This window comes from Capricornis sumatraensis, chromosome X (assembly GCF_032405125.1).
Source record: "Capricornis sumatraensis isolate serow.1 chromosome X, serow.2, whole genome shotgun sequence".
Taxonomy (NCBI): domain Eukaryota; kingdom Metazoa; phylum Chordata; class Mammalia; order Artiodactyla; family Bovidae; genus Capricornis; species Capricornis sumatraensis.
In genome coordinates, this window is record NC_091092.1 from 106,855,040 (window position 1) to 106,875,177 (window position 20,138).

The 20,138-nt window shown below is 40.8% G+C and overlaps 1 pseudogene; it reads left to right on the forward strand.

The window, feature by feature from the left end:
• Positions 1-4,125: 4,125 nt before the first annotated feature.
• On the forward strand, positions 4,126-9,156 carry LOC138071838 (beta-galactoside alpha-2,6-sialyltransferase 1 pseudogene; annotated as a pseudogene).
• Positions 9,157-20,138: the final 10,982 nt, after the last annotated feature.

Genomic DNA, 20,138 nt, shown 5'->3' on the forward strand with positions numbered 1-20,138 from the left:
ACTGAGATTTTGAGATTGTTTTATTCCTGGAACACAATCTGCTGCTGCTAAGTCGCTTCAGTCGTGTCTGACTCTGTGCGACCCCATGGACTGCAGCCTACCAGGCTCCTCTGTCCATGGGATTTTCCAGGCAAGAGTACTGGAGTGGGTTGCCATGGCCTTCTACAGGAGCACAATCTAGAGTAACCTAATTCAGTCACTTTCCAGGTACAAAAGATGTATTAATGAAACTAGTGTTCAAGATAAGGTAGGCTGTATTGGAAGTCTAATTGAGGCCATGGATTTCTTGAGTCGGTTCCTTCCTGGTTTGTTGCTTATTTGTTTCTCTGTGTTAAAGTATAATAGGTGTAATTATCACACACGTTCATTTGGTCCATTTTTAATAGGACATGTAAAGATTCTGATCTTCCCTTCCAAGGTCACTGCCTTGGATATAGATAGACTGCAAGTCTCTGTGATGACTCCCATAGGGTCACATCTCCAACAGATTCTCAACAGTCTATGAGAACCTCATCACTCAACTCATTCCAGGCATTCATGTCACAAAATTTTCTGACGAAAGTGACAGTGATTGGCAGACTTGTTTGCAGCTGGGAATAGGGGTCAGGACTAGAAGCACCAAGAGTTTAATGATTCTGCTGATATTGGCCTTTGTGAATAGAAAGATGTGACAAAAAACTCCTTTCTACTTTAAAAGGAAAGGACTCCTGCCCTACTGCTTTCCTATTCGAAATTTTTTCCTCCAACTGAAAGTATACTCATCAGGAGTGGAAAGTTGTTATTTTTAAGGAAACGTAACAGCCCTTGTTACAATAGCTTTCCAGAAATACATCATAGCAAGGTGCATGGGTTTGTAGAGAGGACTACCTCAACCCAAAGTTGTTTTATGCTCAGCAGTTTTGTGGATATCTATCAATGTGTGGTCTAAATTGGTCTCTGCTCCTGCATGTCTAAGCATTAGCTTTACACATTATCTTCTCAACAGTTACATTGTCTCTTTTTCACTATCTTATACTCTGTGCCCCACTATCTTATACTCTGTGCAACACAATACAGAAGAGGCTGCCTTCCTTCCAGTATAACATTAGTGATTCCTTATGCTGCATAGTGGAGGTAGTTGCAGAAATTAAGTTGGGAGATTCATGAGGCACAATTTGTTTGGTACTTGTGTTGTTATTTCTGCTTGTAATCCCCCCAAAGCAATTGGCTCAACATGATTAAACCATTATATTTCCTCTTAAACAACCCCTCCTGGGGGGATGGGGTGGGAGGGAGACTAAAGAGGGAGGAGATATATATATATATATATATATCGTTCTGCTGTTTTGAGTTGTTTTATGGCAGAAACCAACACAACAGTGTAAAGCAACTATCTTACAATTTAAAAAAAAAACACACAAAAAGCCCTTCTTTTGCATTCTGATATGAGTAGTCAATAATTCTTCCCTCCAGGCAAATGTCAGTTTCCAACCATAGCCAACTATGAATCTTTCTGCTCCTCTGGGTATACAGAAAGGTCCCTTCATAGAAGCTCTAAAATATCTTCCAGGATCATTCCTCCTTCTTTAAAGGTCAGTCTCCTATGTCAGACTGTGAGACTTTAAAGACTTATGTGCCTCAGTGTCTCCAGATCCCAGGACAGGGACTGTGAACTAATAAATTATCCAGAAATGGTTGGTAAATGAAGAGTTTCTTAGTTCATCTGCAGCTCCCTGTGTCTCCTCCTAGGCATCTTCGCAAACCATGATGTTAATTCTTAAAGTAGACCTCCATTCACAAAACTCTACTGGTTAAAAATGCTCACTGGAACTATATTTTTAACAAGTAAGATGAAGACTCCTTAGTCTAATATTCAAAAGCCTTCTTATTCTGCATGACTTCCCAAATCTTTGTTCTAGAAAACCCACAACAGAGCTCAGCTGCACTCTTCACTTTTTTCCCCTGTATCCGTGTCTCACCTGTGCTTTGCTGATATTTCATTTACTTCAAACAGTTACCCCCTTTTCTTCCTCTTCACATTCTGCCTTAGTATTCTACAACATAGTTATTATACTCCTGTGATCCTCAGCCATTCAGCAGGCCATTAGAGCATTCCCAGCACGTCCTAGACATTGTGTGGAGCAGAGGACTTACAGACGTGGAAGATGCCATTGTACCCTGCTGCTGCTGCTAAGTCACTTCAGTCGTGTCCGACTCTGTGCGACCCCATAGATGGCAGCCCACCAGGCTCCCCCGTCCCTGGGATTCTCCAGGCAAGAACACTGGAGTGGGGTGCCATTTCCTTCTCCAATGCATGAAAGTGAAAAGTGAAAGTGAAGTCGCTCAGTCGTGTCCAACCCTCAGCGAGCCCATGGACTATAGCCTACCAGGCTCCTCCATCCATGGGATTTCCCAGGCAAGAGTACTGGAGTGGGTTGCCATTGCCTTCTCCGGCCATTGTACCCTAAAGGAGCCTAATTCAGGGGAAAGACAGATGTGCAAACTCAGAATCCAGTGAAATCAGGTACTCTGGGAACTCAAGGGATAATGCACCTACCCCAGGCAAGGGAGAACAGTGTTGGGAAATGCACCTTGCAGAGGCTGTAATCTGAGCTGACGTTCAAAAACTAAGTAGGACTTAGCTAGAAAAAAGAATGAGGTAAGCAGAAGGAGAGGGCAGCAGCAAGCTTCGGAGATTCAAACGCAGATGGTATAATTTAAGCAGTGCATGAAATGCACAACTGCTTACCTAGAAACTCCCAAAGAATCATGACTCTATCTGTCATGAATATACTACTTATTGACCTATCTTATAGTTATTAAAATATTATGAGTTCTTCATTATTAGGCCAGAAAATGAGAACTGAGCACAATTCATCTTTTATACCCCTAACATATCTTCCATTTACACAGTAGATGACTGATAGATGTTTATTGAATGGACAAATAATTTTTAGATGGAACTGCCCTGAACTGTCACTTTAGGAGAGTCTGAATATTTAGTTCATGACTTTGCATAGGGACTTTGCAAGGTGGTACTTCTAGGGTATCTACCAGAGGAAATCTGGAAAGCTATTTCAATTTCAGGAGAAATAATCAAGGCTCTGATGGTCAGCACGGCATTCTCTGCTGACATTGCTGGTGTATGCTAGCAAAGTAGATTCAAACTCCCTATCTGATAATGCAACCCTGGCTCAGGCCACCTGTAGCATTTGTGGGGCTCGTGACAAGAGAACAAATAAAGGCTCATGCATCATATATCTATGTGTTTAGAAGTAAAAAATAACATGCAGAAAAGGGTAAGTAAAAATGCTCTGTGTTCCTAGCTTGACAAGGTACCTTGCTCACCTAGAAGGGTGGGTTCTGATTCTGAACTTTCAGACTGTGGACTTGTAGGTTAGAAGGTAGCCACACAGACAAATTCTATCACTGGGTTAGAGAGGTCCTTTCTCCTTCACTTCTGCCTGCTCTGCATCTTCCCATCCTGAGAGGGACTGTGCATTCATGTGAACACCACCAAACACAGGTTAAAACCTCATTTACACCTCGCTACTGATATCTACCACTTGGTTACCCCTTGGGCCCAGGGCTGTACACAAATGAGGCAGGTCTGCACTCAGTATGATGGGCCCAAGAAACCCACACAGCCCTGGAAGGCCATTAGAGAAGGGAATCCCTGAGACATGAGTACCCAGAGTGGGGGCTGGAAGTGGATTGCTAGTGGTCCCACCGGGAGCCTGGTCAGAGGCTAGGAAGGGGCCTGTGTTATCTGGGCCTTAAGGTAGTATTTCTGCTTCTGAACCATCACCCCCTCAATACACTCTCTCACTCCAATGAAGATATAGTCACCATCATAAACATTTAATAGCTTGATATACACTGTTAGGGAAATTAATGTTTCTTCCTCTGAGAAAAATATAGTTACTGAAATAAATATAATGAACATGCATAAGGAATCTTAAATCCTTAAAATATACAGTAGAATATTTTGTGAGCAGCTTGGGAATCAAACCATCAAAATAGTGGCTGTAATCATGTGTGAAACTAATTTCGTATTAGTGGTTCAACTAGGAAATAATGAAACAAAGGGTTTCATGCAAACTGATAAGAAACTATGAGAATTATCTATGAAAAGTTACAACAAAAATGGCTATAGAAAATTCATCTGAACAGCTGACAACCAGAAACAGTCTCAACAACAGCTATGGTTTCCTGATGCGGGTGAAAGCAACAGAGTCTCCACCTGATAAGGTAAAATTCTTTGACATAAAGCCTAACTCAACCTTCCTTACACTGGTTTCAAAATGGTCATAAAGTGTAATTTGGGAGACTTTCCACTGAAATCGCCAATAGAGCTGTGAGTTGGTTGTACACCTCTATTAATTTATAACGGCAGAAAATTGGTCATCCTTTCCAAGGATAACTATGAAGTTTTGATCGAGGTTTCAAAATACAAGTGCATTTGATGCATTCATTTTTAGAATAATATAATTTTGGAAAAACTTATCTGTGGGTGCCAGTGGAGGAACAAGGGGAAAAAAACACTCAATTCAGAGATGAGCCTTGAGTCAGAACTTCAGTACTCATCAGGCAAATGACTTAGGGTAAGTCATTTCAATTGAATTACTTGAGAAACAGTGTCTCAACATAAAATAAGAATCATATTCAGTATAATTTTTTGGAGACAAACCTGGGCCACAAGTGGAATGCTCTGTAAACATCGATGTGAGGTAGAAGAGTTATCCAGTAAAATGAATATATTTGTTTCAACTATCTCCCTCTGTTATTTCTGACGTATGTCATACATAAAAGCTATATCCTTCAGGGTTTCCCAGGTGGCTCAGTGGTAAAGAATCTGCCTGCCAATGAAGGAGACACGGTGTGATCCGTGATCTGGGAAGATCCCACATGCCACGGAGCAACTAAGCCCATGCGCCACAACGATTCAAGCCCACACACCCTAGAGCCTGTGCTCCACAACAAGAGAAGCCACCACAATGAGAAGCCTGTACAACACAACTAGAGAGTGGCCCTCACTCATCACAACTAGAGAAAGCCTGCCCAGCAAGGAAGACGTAGCACAGCTAAATATATATAAACAAATAAAACTATTTTAAAAAGCTATATCCTTCAATAGCAGGTACATTTCCTTTTCAGCCTCAGTAGCAGCTAATTCCTCAAATTTGAAACATGCAGGGCTCTGATTCAGTCATTAAAATAATTCTGAATCAAGGTACCATCTTGCCATTTGATGCTTTCATTTTAATAAGCAATTATGATCAATTATGTTATCATCTATTTGATAGTTTGACAACTGAGACTTTCTGTAAGTAAAATAATGATCTCAACTGTGTTTCTGGTCAATTCTGTCATACTGTATAAACCTCAGTATCATTTTAATAAATTTTTTCTGCAGAAAATTAAAGTATACATGACTAAGATAAAATAACAAAAGTTAGGCAAAAGAGGCAAAAAGCCTCTTCATTGTGCATGTCCTGAGGGGGAAAAGAGCAATTTCATATTGGTAAACATATTCCAGAAGCATAAATAAAGCACTGAATGAAGCAGAGGTTGTTCAAAAGCAGGGAGAAATATAGTCAATACTCAACATCAAGAAAAGCCATAAGCAAACCCTATGAGCTGATTATGGAGACGAACTGAGACAAAGATCTGAAGGAGTTAATGAAGAGTCAGAATTCAGAAAGAGACCTGTGATTTTGATATTAAACAACTACATTATTAACTGGTGTGACATTCATAATTACTGCGTGTTTATGAGCCTAGCTCCATGGACATTTGTGGCATAAATAAGGCTGTTCTTTGGAATCTACTGCTTCTCCTTAACAAACTTATATGTGTTTGTGCCACTCTTCAAATTCCCTGTGCTCTTATCTATGATTCTGAATTCCAGGGTAGCCTAATGTCTTAAGCTATGACCTATAACTGTCTTTCTCCCATCTCCTTTTTTGAGAACCATGTAACTGTGTATAACAAAGTTTTGAAATACACAAACACATACAGTGACAGAGATCCATACCCTACAGCCCTAAAAACCTCCACTACATGGATAATTCTGCCCCATATATACCCCGTTAACCTGCCCTCTAATCTGTGTATTCTTCAGTTGGCATCTCTAAAAGAAACTTTAAAAATCAACACTATTTCCAAACCTAAAATAAGTTTATGTCACCATATGTCCAACTGGTGTTCAAAATTACTATTGTTTCAGATACCATCAGTTTGTACATTTTGTTTAATAAATATCTAAGTGTTACTCATGCTCTTTTAATCTAGGTGTTTCTCCTTCACCCTTTCACTCCACTTTCCCAACCATTTAATAATAAAAGCACTGAGTACTTATTAAATGCCAAATCCTCTGGAAACCCCTACATGCATGGCTTCTAATTCTTACAAAGGCACTGCAGGTTGAACACTGATGCCCTCATTCTCTCTTGCCAAGCACCAAGCTTCAAACATAGGAGCTTCTGACTACAAATTTGGCATTCTTTCCACTCTACCATGATCCAATTTCACTTTAAAGGCATACAACTGTATCAGTGTTCCCATCTTTACTACTCGATGCCCCTGCCATGCAATCTCCTATGTGTCATGCTTTTCTGCAAAAAAGGGAGGAAGGGCAATCATTTCTTAAGATACAGTAATCCCTGAAATGGTCTTTAATGAGAATTTATACATGGAACAGTACTCACCAACAACCACTATGAATTACAAAATAAGTCAAGGCAAAATCACCTTTTTCATTTTGACAGGAATCTTTCTTACTAGACTGACAGAGGAAGAGAAGAACAAAGAAAGACAGTCTATCAAACTCTTTAAAAGACTTTATAAAATCCCCCAAAGTATCTTTGGGGAAGAGATGGAAAATGAGGGTCTCAAATGTAGGTAAAATCACCTACATTCAGAGAATCAAGACCGATTAAGATTTAAAAAATGTTCAAGAGATCAATACTGAATGTAAAGACAGTTCCAAATCCAAAGCCCAAGTGAAATATGTTTGTGTTTATCCATACCTCCTTTAATTTCTTTCACTAATGTCTTCGAGTTTAAATTGTTTAAATCTTTTACCTCCTTGGTTAAATTGATTACCCGGTATTTTATATTCTTTTGGATGCAATTATAAATGGAATTTTTTTTCTCTTTCAGATACTTCAATATTTGTGTGTAGAAACATATTTACATACCACATTACACTGGTCAGAATGGCCATCATCAAAATGTCCACAAATAATAACTGTTGAGAGGGTTTACAGAAAAGGGAACCTTCCTACATTGTTGGTGGCAACATGAATTGGTGCAGCCACAATGGAGAACAGTATGGAGGTTCCTTAAAAATAACTAGAACTAGAGCTACCATATGATCCAGCAATCCCAGTTCTAGGCATACATCCAGAGACTCCACAGGGCAAGAACAGAGACTCAGATGTAGAGAATGAACTTGTGGACCCAGCGGGGAAGGAGAGGGTGGGAAGAATCGAGAGAGTAGCACTGACACATATACACTATCATGTGTAAAGAGAGCTAGGGGGAGCTGCTGTACAGCACAGAGAGCTCAGCTGGGGCTCCGTGATGACCCAGAGGGGTGGGATGAGGAAAGGGTGGGAGGGAGGCTCAAGAGGGAGGCGGTATATGTATACAAATAGCTGACTCATGTTGCTGTACAGCAGAAACTAACATAACATTGTAAAGCAATTATACTTCAATTAAAAAGTTACTTTTAAATGTTTAAAGAAAGGATATATGCAACCTAATGTTCATAGCAATAATATTTACAATAGCCAAGACATGGCATCAACTTAAATGTCCATCAACAGAGGAATGGATAAACAAGGTATGGTACATATTAATATACACAGTGGAATATTACTCAGCTATTAAAAAGAATGAAATAATGCCATTTGCAGCAACATGGGTGGACATAGAGAGTGTCATACCTAGTGCAGTCAAACAGAGTAAGACAAATATAATATGATATCATTTATATTTGGAAATAAAAATTGATAAGATAAACTTATATACAAAACAGAAATAGACTCAGCAGACATAGAAAGCAAACCTAACCAACAGAGAAAGGGGACGGAGGGATAAATTGGGAATTTGAGATTATTAGATACACACTACTAAATATAAAACAGATAAACAACAAGAACCTATTGTATAGCACTGAGAACTATATGCAATACTTTGTAATAAACTAAAATGGAAAATAATTCAGTATAACTGAGTCACCTTCCTCCTCCAAAAACCTTATCCCCAGGCTGCAAACTATCCGGAAGAATTATCTGAACATGAACAAGCACAAAGTGATGTACAAGTGGCCAGGGGCCAGGGTCAAGTTCAGTGCAGAGGCCCTGCTTTGCCACCCCCAGGACCACATGAAAATTTCAGTGATGGAGATCACAGATTTTCCCTTCAACACCTCTGATTTGGAGGGTTACCTGCCTCAGGAGGACATTACGACCAAGGCTGGGCCATGGGGCATCTGTGCTGTTGTCTCTCCAGCAGGATCTCTGAAGTCCTCCCAGCTGGGTCGAGAAATAGATGATCACAATGCAGTCGAGAGGTTTAATGGGGCACCCACAGTCAAATTCCAACAAGACGTGGGCACAAAAACCACCATTCGTCTGGTAAACTCTCAGTTGGTCACCACAGAAGCGGGCTTCCTCAAAGACAGTTTGTACAATGAAGGAATCCTAAGTGTGTGGGGCCCATCTGTTTACCATTCAGATATCCCAAAGTGGTACAGGAATCCCGACTACAGTTACTTCAATAACTTCAAGAGCTATCGTAAGCTGCATCTTCATCAGCCCTTTTACATCCTCAAGCCCCAGATGCCTTGGGAGCTGTGGGACATCATTCAAGAAATCTCCTCAGAGCAGATCCAGCCAAACTCCCCATCCTCTGGGATGCTCGGCATTATCATTATGATGTCACTGTGTGACCTGGTGGTTATTTACGAGTTCCTCCCATCCAAGCACAAGACTAACGTATGCAACTATTATCAGGTATTTCGACAGTGCCTGCACAATAGGCACCTACCACTCATTCCTCTTTGAGAAGAACATGGTGAAGCACCTCAACCTCGGTACGAACGAGGACATCTACCTGCTTGGAAAAGCCATGCTGCCTGGCTTCCAGACAATTCGCTGTGGAGCATAAGCTCCCCAGCCAGGCCCCCTTACCCTTCCCCATCGGCATTTTACAGCCAGTCTTCTGGCCACCCCAGGCCTGGGAAGGAAGACTGTGTGCCTGAATAACCACAGCCCACACTCCAGGCAGCAAGAGCCCTGGGGCTTCAGAAACTCAAGGGCAGGGCCCCCAGCCCAGCCTGCCCTGTTGTCATGGGGGTGTGTGAACCCAGAGCCTCCTGTCTCACTCATGTATACCTGTTTAGCATTCCTTCCAGAGAGGGTCCTCCTACCCCTGACCCAGGTAAATGCAAGATCCACCTTTCCCACCAGGGTTGCCAAAGCTGGTCTGCTTTCCCCACCAGAATGACATTGTTATTGTGAACCAGGGAAACAGGAAAAAAGGTATAGTCTCTATCCTCACGGAGAAGGCGATGTCACCCCACTCCAGTACTCTTGCCTGGAAAATCCCATGGATGGAGGAGCCTGGTGAGGTGCAGTCCATGGGGTCGCGAAGAATTGGACATGACTGAGCGACTTCACTTTCACTTTTCACTTTCATGCATTGGAGTGTTTTCATACACTCCAGTGTTCTTGCCTGGAGAATCCCAGGGACGGGGGAGCCTGGTGGGCTGCCATCTATAGCATCGCACAGAGTTGGACACAACTGAAGCGACTTAGCAGCAGCAGCAGCAGCAGCAGAATCACCTTGCAGTACACCTGAAACACTGTTAATCTACTATACTTCAATTAAAAATGAAATGCATTTACAATTTTCTTTGAGTTCTCTATTTTTCTTGGTAAGTCTAGCTAAAAGTTTGTCAAATTTTATCTACATTTTTAAAAACTGTCTCTTAGTTTTCATAAACTTTTCTATTGCAATATTAGTCTCTATTTCATTTATTTCTGCTCTGATCCTGATAATCCCCTTCCTGCTGCTAACTGCTATACAGCACAAATTTTGGTCTTTTGTTTTTCCATTTGTCTGATACTTTTGATTATTGAGTTCTTTATTGATTCATTGACTATTCAGAAGTCTGTTATTTAATTTCCCCATATTTGTGAATTTTCCAGTTAGTTTCTTGCAACTGATTGCTAGACTCACAGTACACACAGACTCACACATAATGGAATACTACTCTACCAAATTAAGAATGAAAGTTTGCCATTTGCAGCAACACAGATGGACTGCATTATGGAGAGCATTATGCTAAGTGAAATAACTCAGACAAAGACACATACTATATGATATTATGAACATGTGGCCTATAAAAAATAAAACGAACTAGTAAATATAAAAAAAAGGAAACAGGTTCACAGATACAGAGTACAAACTAGGGCTTACCAGTGGAGAGAGGGAAGAGAGGGAGGTACTATACAGGGGTAAGAGATTAGGAGGTACAAACTATTATGTCTAAAACAGATAAGCTGTAAGGATATACTATACAAGAAAAGGGATTAGAGTAATATTTTATAATAATTATAAATGGAGTGTAACCTTCAAAAATTGTGAATCACTATGCTGTATACTTATAACTTACATAATATTGTACATCAAATATATATCAGTTTTTAAAAATTCTATTTTTGTACATTTATTTGTTCTTTTGTATAGATGATCTACCCATTATTGAAAGTAGGATGCTGAATTCCCTTTCTATTACTGTATTGCTGTCTATTTTTCCCTTCAGGTTAGTTCAGTCGCCTCAGTCCTGTCCGACTCTTTGCAACTCCATGAATCACAGCACACCAGGCCTCCCTTTCCATCACCAACTCCCAGAGTTTACCCAAACTCATGTCCATCGAGTCAGTGATGCCATCCAGCCATCTCATCCTCTGTCGTCCCCTTCTCCTCTTGCCCTCAATCTTTCCCAGCATCAGGGTCTTTCCCAATGAGTCAGCTCTTCACATCAGGTGGTCAAAGTATTGGAGTTTCAGCTTCAACATCGGTCCTTCCAATGAACACGCAAGACTGATCTCCTTTAGGATGGACTGGTTGGATCTCCTTGCAGTCTGAGGGACTCTCAAGAGTCTTCTCCAACACCACAGTTCAAAAGCATCCATTCTTCTGTGCTCAGCTTTCTTTATAGATCAACTCTCACATTCATACATGACTACTGGAAAAGCCATAGCCGTGACTAGATGGACCTTTATTGGCAAAGTAATGCCTCTGCTTTTTAATATGCTGTCTAGGTTGGTCATAACTTTCCTTCCAAGGAGTAAGTGTCTTTTAATTTCATGGCTGCAGTCACCATCTGCAGTGATTTTGGAGCCCCCCCAAAATAAAGTCTGACACTGTTTCCACTGTTTCCCCATCTATTTCCCATGAAGTAATGGGACCGGATGCCATGATCTTCGTTTTCTGAATGTTGAGCTTTAAGCCAACTTTTTCACTCTCCTCTTTCACTTTCATCAGGAGGCTCTTTAGTTCTTCACTTTCTGCCATAAGGGTAGTGTCATCTGCATATCTGAGGTTATTAATATTTCTCCCAGCAATCTTGATTTCAGCTTGTGTTTCTTCCAGCCCAGCGTTTCTCATGATGTACTCTGCATATAAGTTAAATAAGCCGGGTGACAATATACAGCCTTGACGTACTCCTTTTCCTATTTGGAAACAGTCTGTTGTTCCATGTCCAGTTCTAACTGTGCTTCCTGACCTGCATACACATTTCTCAGGAGGCAGGTCAGGTGGTCTGGTATTCACATCTCTTTCAGAATTTTTTCAGTTTATTGTGATCCACAGTCAAAGGCTTTGGCATAGTCAATAAAGCAGAAATAGATGTTCTTCTGGAACTCTCTTGCTTTTTCGATGATCTAGCAGATGTTGGCAATCTGATCTCTGGTTCCTCTGCCTTTTCTAAAACCAGCTTGAACATCAGGAATTTCACGGTTCACATATTGCTGAAGCCTGGCTTAGAAAATTTTAAGCATTACTTTACTAGCATGTGAGATGAGTGCAACTGTGCAGTAGTTTGAGCATTCTTTGGCATTGCCTTTCTTTGGGATTGGAGTGAAAACAGACCTTTTCCAGTCCTGTGGCCACTGCTGAGTTTTCCAAATTTGCTAGCATATTGAGTGCAGCACTTTCACAGCATCATCTTTTAGGATTTGAAATAGTTCAACTGGAATTTCATCACCTCCACCAGCTTTGTTCATAGTGATGCTTCCTAAGGCCCACTTGACTTCACATTTCAGAATGTCTGGGCTCTAGGTGAGTGATCACACCATTGTGATTATCTGGGTTGTGAAGATCTTTTTTGTACAGTTCTTCTATGTATTCTTGCCACCTCTTCTTAATATCTTCTGCTTCTGTTAGGTCCCTACCATTTCTGTCCTTTATTGAGCCCATCTTGGCATAAAATGTTCTCTTGGTATCTCTAGTTTTCTTGAAGAGATCTCTAGTCTTTTCCATTCTGTTGTTTTCCTCTATTTATTTGCGTTGATCACTGAGGAAGGCTTTCTTCTCTCTCCTTGCTATCCTTTGGAACTCTGCATTCAAATGGGTATCTCTTACCTTTTCCCCTTTGCTTTTCTCTTCCCTTCTTCTCACAGCTATTTGTAAGGCCTCAGACAGCCATTTTGCTTTTTTGCATTTCTTTTTCTTGGGGATTGTCTTGATTCCTGTCTCGAGTACAATGTCACGAACCTCTGTCCATAGTTCATCAGGCACTCTGTCTATCAGATCTAGTCCCTTAAATCTATGTCTCACTTGCTCTGTATAATCATAAAGGATTTGATTTAGGTCATACCTGAATGGTCTAGTGGTTTTCTCCACTTTCTTCAATTTCAGTCTGAATTTGGCAATAAGGAGTCATGATCTGAGCCACAGTCAGCTCCCAGTCTTGTTTTTGCTCACTGTATAGAGGTTCTCCTTCTTTGGCTGAAAAGAATATAATCAATCTGATTTCAGTGTCAATCATCTGGTGATGTTCATGTGTAGAGTCTTCTCTTGTGTTGCTGGAAGAGGGTGTTTGCTATGACCAGTGCGTTCTCTTGCCAGAATTGTATTAGCCTTTGCTCTGCTTCATTCTGTACTCCAAATGCCAAATTTGCCCGTTACTCCAGGTGTTTCTTGACTTCCTACTTTGCATTCCAGTCCCCTATAATGAAAAGGACATCTTTTCCCCTTAGGATCTGTTAATATTTGCTTAATATACTTGCTTCTATATTTGTTTTAGTTGCTCAGTTGTGCCCAACTCTTTGCAATCCCATGGATTGTAGCCCACCAGACTCCTCTGTCCAAGGGATTTTCCAGGCAAGAATACTGGAGTGGGTTGCCATTCCCTTTTCCAGGGGATTTTCCCAACCCAGGGATCGAACCCAGGTCTCCCACACAGCAAGTGGATTCTTTACCATCTGAACCACCTGTTTGGTGCATAGCATAAATATTTTCAAATTTTATATCCCCTTGACAAACTGATCTCTTTATCATAATAATGATACTCTTTGTTGTTATAGTTTGAGGCTTAAAGTCTATATTATTTGATATAAGTATAGCTATTTCTACATTCTTTTGATTTTCATTTGCATGAAACATTTTTTTTCTATCCCTTCATTTTCATTCTTTGTTGGTTTCTGTGCATTAGATAAAACAGTCTTGCCAGCATGGTCTCATGTAGAAGATGAACTCGATCAATCAGCTCAGCCCGAGAACCCAGCTGTCTCTCAAACCTTTGTGACTATACAAGCCACCTTCTTGGTTGTGGTGGTTTCTTGTAGCTGATGTTGTGCCAAGGCCTGTCAGCATCTCAGATGAGGGGACCAGAGGTGGCACCTAGATACAGGCTGATGAGAAGCAAGACTCTCAAGCAGCAGCTGGGAAAGTATGAAGGTCAGCCCCTTCCAGGGAGACACTGGGAGATGGGCTTTTTTGCCTGTTCCTTCTGTTCTCTGCCTAGGTTTATAGACATGGGTGGGGTTGTCTCCTTCACCCATTAAGAACTTATCTGCTACCGTCCTGTGGGATTCTTAAATGGAAGCCAGCTTGGCGCTCAGAGCCAAGTGATACAGTGACTCACCCTTTGGGCAGTAGCTACAAAAGGCAGGGTACAAACTTTGGTGATTTGAAGTGGCCTGGAGCGAGAAGGCAAGGGATGTGTCCTGGGCTTCTCTGGTCTCCATGAAAGATCATGGCTAGCTCCTAGATGAATGCTAAATAAGAAGTCTAACACTCAGGCAGCAGCCTTTATTTCTTTCAGGCAAAGACTGGGAGATAGGCATTTTTTGTCTGCTCCCTCTGCACTGTGCCCCAAAGACAGAAACATGGTGAGTGTTCTCTCCGCCACTAAGAACTGCTTCATTGTTGGCTATAGCCTTGGGAGTCTCATGGACACAAGCTCCATTCACTTTCAGCACTGGGTGTTTTGAGGGCCCAGCCTTTGGGCAGCAGTCTAAAAAGGTGAAGGGCTAGATGTGGGGTCCAAACTCTTTGCTTCTCAGGTAGAAGCTGGGAGTTAGGGGTTCCCTCTGATTGTATGGCATGTGCAGGAGGTGAGGTTTATGGTCAGAGTTTATGTCAGCCTTTCTTATCCATTTTGGTGTGGGTATTTCCTCAGTGGCCTATGTGTACATCTGGCTCATGTGTGTACATCTGGCTCATGTGTGTACATCTGGCTCATGTGTGGGAGGAAGGGGTAAAACTGATGAAAGAACTCAGGACAGCCCAGGAGAGATTAACATTATGCATTCAATATTTTTATAATGAGTATTAAAAAGCATGATTGACTGAATTAGTTTCCACTAGATGATACAGAAATCTCAGTTTACTGAGGCACTAATTCCACTCAGTTCCTTAAATTATAGATACTGTATGTGTGTATGTTATTTGCTCGGTCATGTCCAACTCTTAGCGACCCCATGGACTGTAGCCCACCAAGCTCCTCTGTCCATGGGATTTCCCAGGCAAGAGTACTGGAGTGGGTTGCCATTTCCTCCTCCAGGAGATCTTCCTGACCCAGGAATCAAACCTGAGCCTCCCGTCTTGTGGGCAGAGTCTTTACCATCTGAGCCACCAGGGAAGCCCCATAGATACTGTATTTGAAAGTAAATAAACCATTCCTGAGGTGTGAACCTCACATGACCAGACCTACACAGTGATGACAAATATCACACCGTTTTAATAAAGACAGAAAAGATTCAAACATCATTCTGAGAGGATGAAGAGACATATGCTTTATTCTACGATGTTTGCAGAGAACTTAGAGAAGGTAGCTCTTCTCTTAGGAATATCTAGGGAAGTGCTCTCTAAAATTCCCTTTCGTTTATTTTCCAGAGGATCTTAGCTAAAGGTAGCAAACAAAACAAGAAGAAAATTACAGCCTTTGGAATTGCTTGACTAAATAGCTCTTTCTAAAGACTGGTGGTTTCTTTTGGATACAGTTAAGTGCCCAGGCTATAATTTCCCATTTACTTTCCTTTTTCACTGTGTATACAGGGTATTTACTTCAATTGGATGCAATTTGCACTCTGTCAGAGGAAGTCTTTTTGCAGTTTCAAATTAACCACATTTCTTCTTCTAAAACAGGTTATAAAAACTGTCCCTGTCACTCTCCTTTTGACATCAGCCATTTCCTCATACAAAACTCAGTCATCAAATGATTGAAGGCCTATGTATTCAGGTCTAATGGATTGTAGACGGCAAGGGCAGTTTAAACAGCTCTAGTTTAAAATGTCTTTCCTCAAATAGCTCGTGTATGTGAAAGTGCACACACTTCAAATAGAAAAGATCAAATTCCACTGCCATGCTCCTGCAATACATATCCTGAAAGCTTTTTTATTTATAGCTTTTGTTTGGGGAGGTGTTTAATTTGAGGAAGCACACATATATCTCAGGTGAGCTGGAGGTCTGATGTGACCTCTTTGCACACTGGGTAGTTTGAACAACAGTTTAGGCTGCACCTCTTTTTCATGAACAATCTCGGCTTTCCTACTCAGGCTTTCCCTTAATACGATTTTTAAAACAATTTTACATTATTCCTTAAAGCTTGCACTTTTCCCCAAGAGACATAACTGCATCTTGACTACCATACTGTTTTGGAAGTGGCTTCAGTTTCCAGCACTGTTTATTGTGGCTTTATCTTTCCAAAGGGTCTGATTATCTTATTACAAATATTAATATACACCTTTAGAATAAACCAGTGAAACATTCTCTATCACCATTTTATTTTTTGTCTAAAATGTGGATTAGTAGAAAACCTAGCATATTATACCAGGCCTTTCTGTTGTCATGTGAGACATTAGGCTGCTGGCCCTTGTTTATTAGGAAGATGGAGTGCCAGCACCCTGGGGGCCACTGTAACTCTTTGCAAAACTGTTAACAGAGGAAATTGTGTCCACACACTAATCACATCTGCTAGGCCATTCTAACTGTTTAAACAATTATGAGTGCTTAGTCCTCTCTGCTACACTAATCAGTGTGAGAAACCACCAAGTTGCCAATGGCAGGAAAAGTACAGGAAGAGAGAATATAAAGTTTTTATTCTTTAGAGGACAATTAAACCCAACACACTTTAGAGACTTTATTCCCTTTTCTAAAGTATTCAGCACCTGACTAAGTTAATGTCTACCTCTTCAGACATCTCAATTCAAAGAAAATCTTGGCAACATTTCATTCTCATTTCTATTTGTTATTTCCTGAGTTCAGTTAGAATTTCCTATTTATATGTAAGAAAGTCTCTTTGAATTATGAATTATATATAAGGAAGTCTACTTAAAGGGGATATGGATTACATAAATTTAGGAAAAAATTAGAATGTTTTCTGTGATCAGAATAGATTTTGGTATATTTACTCATTAAGAGAATATGTATTGAGCACTTCTGGCCTATGAAATAACTCTAAGGAGTATATCTTGGTATAAAAATCCACTGTCTCTTGACTTTACACCCCAGAGAGGAAAATAAAGGGCAAGGTTTACCCTTCATTTAGGAATATGAAACTGTATAATAAACACTGATTGAATAAATGAAAGAATATTTTAAATGCCTGGACAGCAATGTAATTTTAAAAGGTATAGGCATGTGTTTTTAGCAGAGAAAACACAAATTAGTTTTTTTTATGAAAGTAGAGACTACAGAGCAGATACTGGTAAAAAGACATGATATAGTCATCATGAGGGATTTTTGCTGGATGACATTTTCTGCTAAATTCACAACCCCTTTATGTGTATCTTTAACTACAGAAAATAAAAAATAAAGAAAAACTCCTCAAGGAAGCCAGAGGTGATGAAAATGCCTTTGCCTACAGAGGAACAAAAGTATGGGTTATATCTGACTTCTTCTCAGAAACCATGCAAACAAGGAAAAGAGTAGAGTGAAATATTTAAAGAGTTTATAGAAAGAAAAAAAACCAAAACACCTCATCAACCTAGAATGTTGTACCCTGAGAAAACATCCTTCAAAAGTGAAGAAAATAGAGATTTTCTCAAACAAACAAAACCTGAGGGCATCTGTTGGCTGTATACCTGCCTTGCAAGAAATATTAAAGAAGTTCTTTAGAGAGAAGGAAAATAACAGCAACATAGGGCAAAAACTCAGATCTACATAAGAAAGGAAGAACATCAGAGAAGGAATAAGTGAAGGTAAAATTAAAACTTTAAGTTTTCTTATACTTAATTGTGCTAACAAGTAACAATTTGTTCAAAATAACAAGAGCAACAGTGTCTCTGAGTATGTAGGCTTCTACATAAGTAAACTGAATTGACAGCAATGATACTCAGGATGGGAGGGAGGAATTAGGATTTCTGTGTTTTTATAAGGTACACAAACCACCCATGAAATGGTATAATATTATTTGAAAGTGGATATAAATTAACTGTAAACATACACTTCAACTCTAGGAAATCTACTTTAAAAAAGTAAAAGAAGTAAAGCTGATATGCTAACAAAGGGGAGAAACTGGAATCACACAAAATGCTCCATTAAAACCACAAAGGGCAGAAACAGAGTAGAAGGCAAAAATAGGAAACAGCAGCAAGTAACTAGGTGATAAGTGTGCAATTAAATCAAGCTCTTTGAATATCTATGTCTAAATGTATCAATTAAAAGACAGATGGCAGAGCAGAAGAAGAAACAAGATTCAACTATATTTTGGCTACAGGAAACCCACTTTAAATATAAAGACACATGTTCAATAAAAGTAAATGGACAGATGCCAGGGTCTGGCAGTGGGAGAGATGGGGAGATGTCGGCCAAAGATTTAAAGTTTCAGTTATGAAGGATGCTAGCTTCTGCAGATCTACTGTGGAGCATAATGGCTATAAATAATAGTACTGTACTGTATAAGTGGAATTTCCTAAGAAATTTCAGGTGTTCTCACTACAAAAGAAAAGAGATGATAACCATATGATATGATGTATATGTGAATTAGCTCGACTGTAGTCATGTCTACCTGTTTCTTTTTGATCTGTGTAGTCTCACATTGTTATGTGTGCATCTGAAGTTGCAATCATCTCTTCTAGAGTGTACAGACTGGTTCCAGTAGGTAAAGACCTTCTCTTGTTGGATCCTGTGGTGTTGAACCTGGCTCCAGGATCACAGTCGAATGGGACTGGAGCTGGTTCACTTAGCCTACAGTGGGACCCACCGCTGGTGGGCCTGTTACTAGGGACTTCAGCTTATGGGGATCTTGTCTGGTCCCAAGGCAAGCAGATCTCCCTGCAGAAACTTGGTAAGAAGAGCTGGCACTGGGACAGTGTCCTGTTCAGGATCCACAGTGGGGTCTGCAGATGACAGGCCTGTTACCAGGTATGTGAATAATGTATGTCTCTCGCTGGTGCCCTGAGGGGCTCCCTCCGAGGAACTGAGCATGTCCTCGGAGAGACAGGACCAGCCTGGACTACGGGGGCTGGAACCAAGTCACAGGGCTGCTGCAGGATCCACAGCGGGGATGGAGATGGGCAGGCCTGCCCCCACTCGCACAGGCACACATGCCTCCTACCAGGGTCCTGGCTGGGCAGGGCTGACCATCGCACTGTTCAGTGAGATGGAGCCAGAACACAAGGCACGTCGGGATCTGCAGGGAGACCTAACAGGTACCCCTGCCTCCGGAAGCCTGGAGAGGCTTGTCTCCCATCCAGACACTGCAGTTGAGACAGGCCCAAGTGAAGTCCCAGAGCCGCTTCAGGCTCCGCAGCTGTAAAGGGAGGTCAGTGAGCCGACTTCTAGGGGCCCTGCCAGACATGTCTCTCCTCAGGTCCCTGGGTGGGCAGGACTGCTCCCAGAACATAACTGGGCAGGGCTGGAACCAAGCCACAGGGCTACCACAGACTCTACAATCAGGCTGAAGTCAGTGTGCCTATCTCTGGCTGCCAAATTATTGCTGCTGTGGGAAAACACGAGTAAAGCACTTCCTATTTCATCATCTTGTTGATGCCATTCCATATGCCTTAAATATACATAACTTTATGTTTTTATTTTCTAGTCATATCGTAATAAAGCTGGGCAGAAAAAGAAATCGATGGAGAAAGATATACCATGCAGCTACTAATGAAAACAAAGTGGGAAGAGCTGTACTAGTTTCAGAAAGAGCAGGCTTCAGAACACAGTTATCAGGGATATAGAGGGGCACTAATAATGATTAAGGGGGCAATTCTCCCAAAAGACATAACAACCATTGGTGTCTATGCCTTAAGAAGAGCACACTGCATCAAAATACAGAAAGCAAAACTGATGGAACTACAAGGAGAAATAGATGACACTATGGTTCTAATCAGACATTTCTACACCCCTGCACTAGAACTGGCCAACACAGGCAGAAAAGCAGTGAGGCCATGGTTAACTCAACAAACACCATCAGTCAAATGCACAGCATGGATATCCACAGATTACTACAGATCCGACAACAGAAGAATTCACCTTCTCAAGCTCAAAGGAAATAATCACCAAAATATATCACATTCTCAGGCACAAAACACACCATAACAAAGTTTTAAAAACAGAAACCAATGCCTGCTCTCAAACCACAATGAAATTAAACCAGAATCAATGAAAGAAAGATACAGATTTTTTAGTTTTAC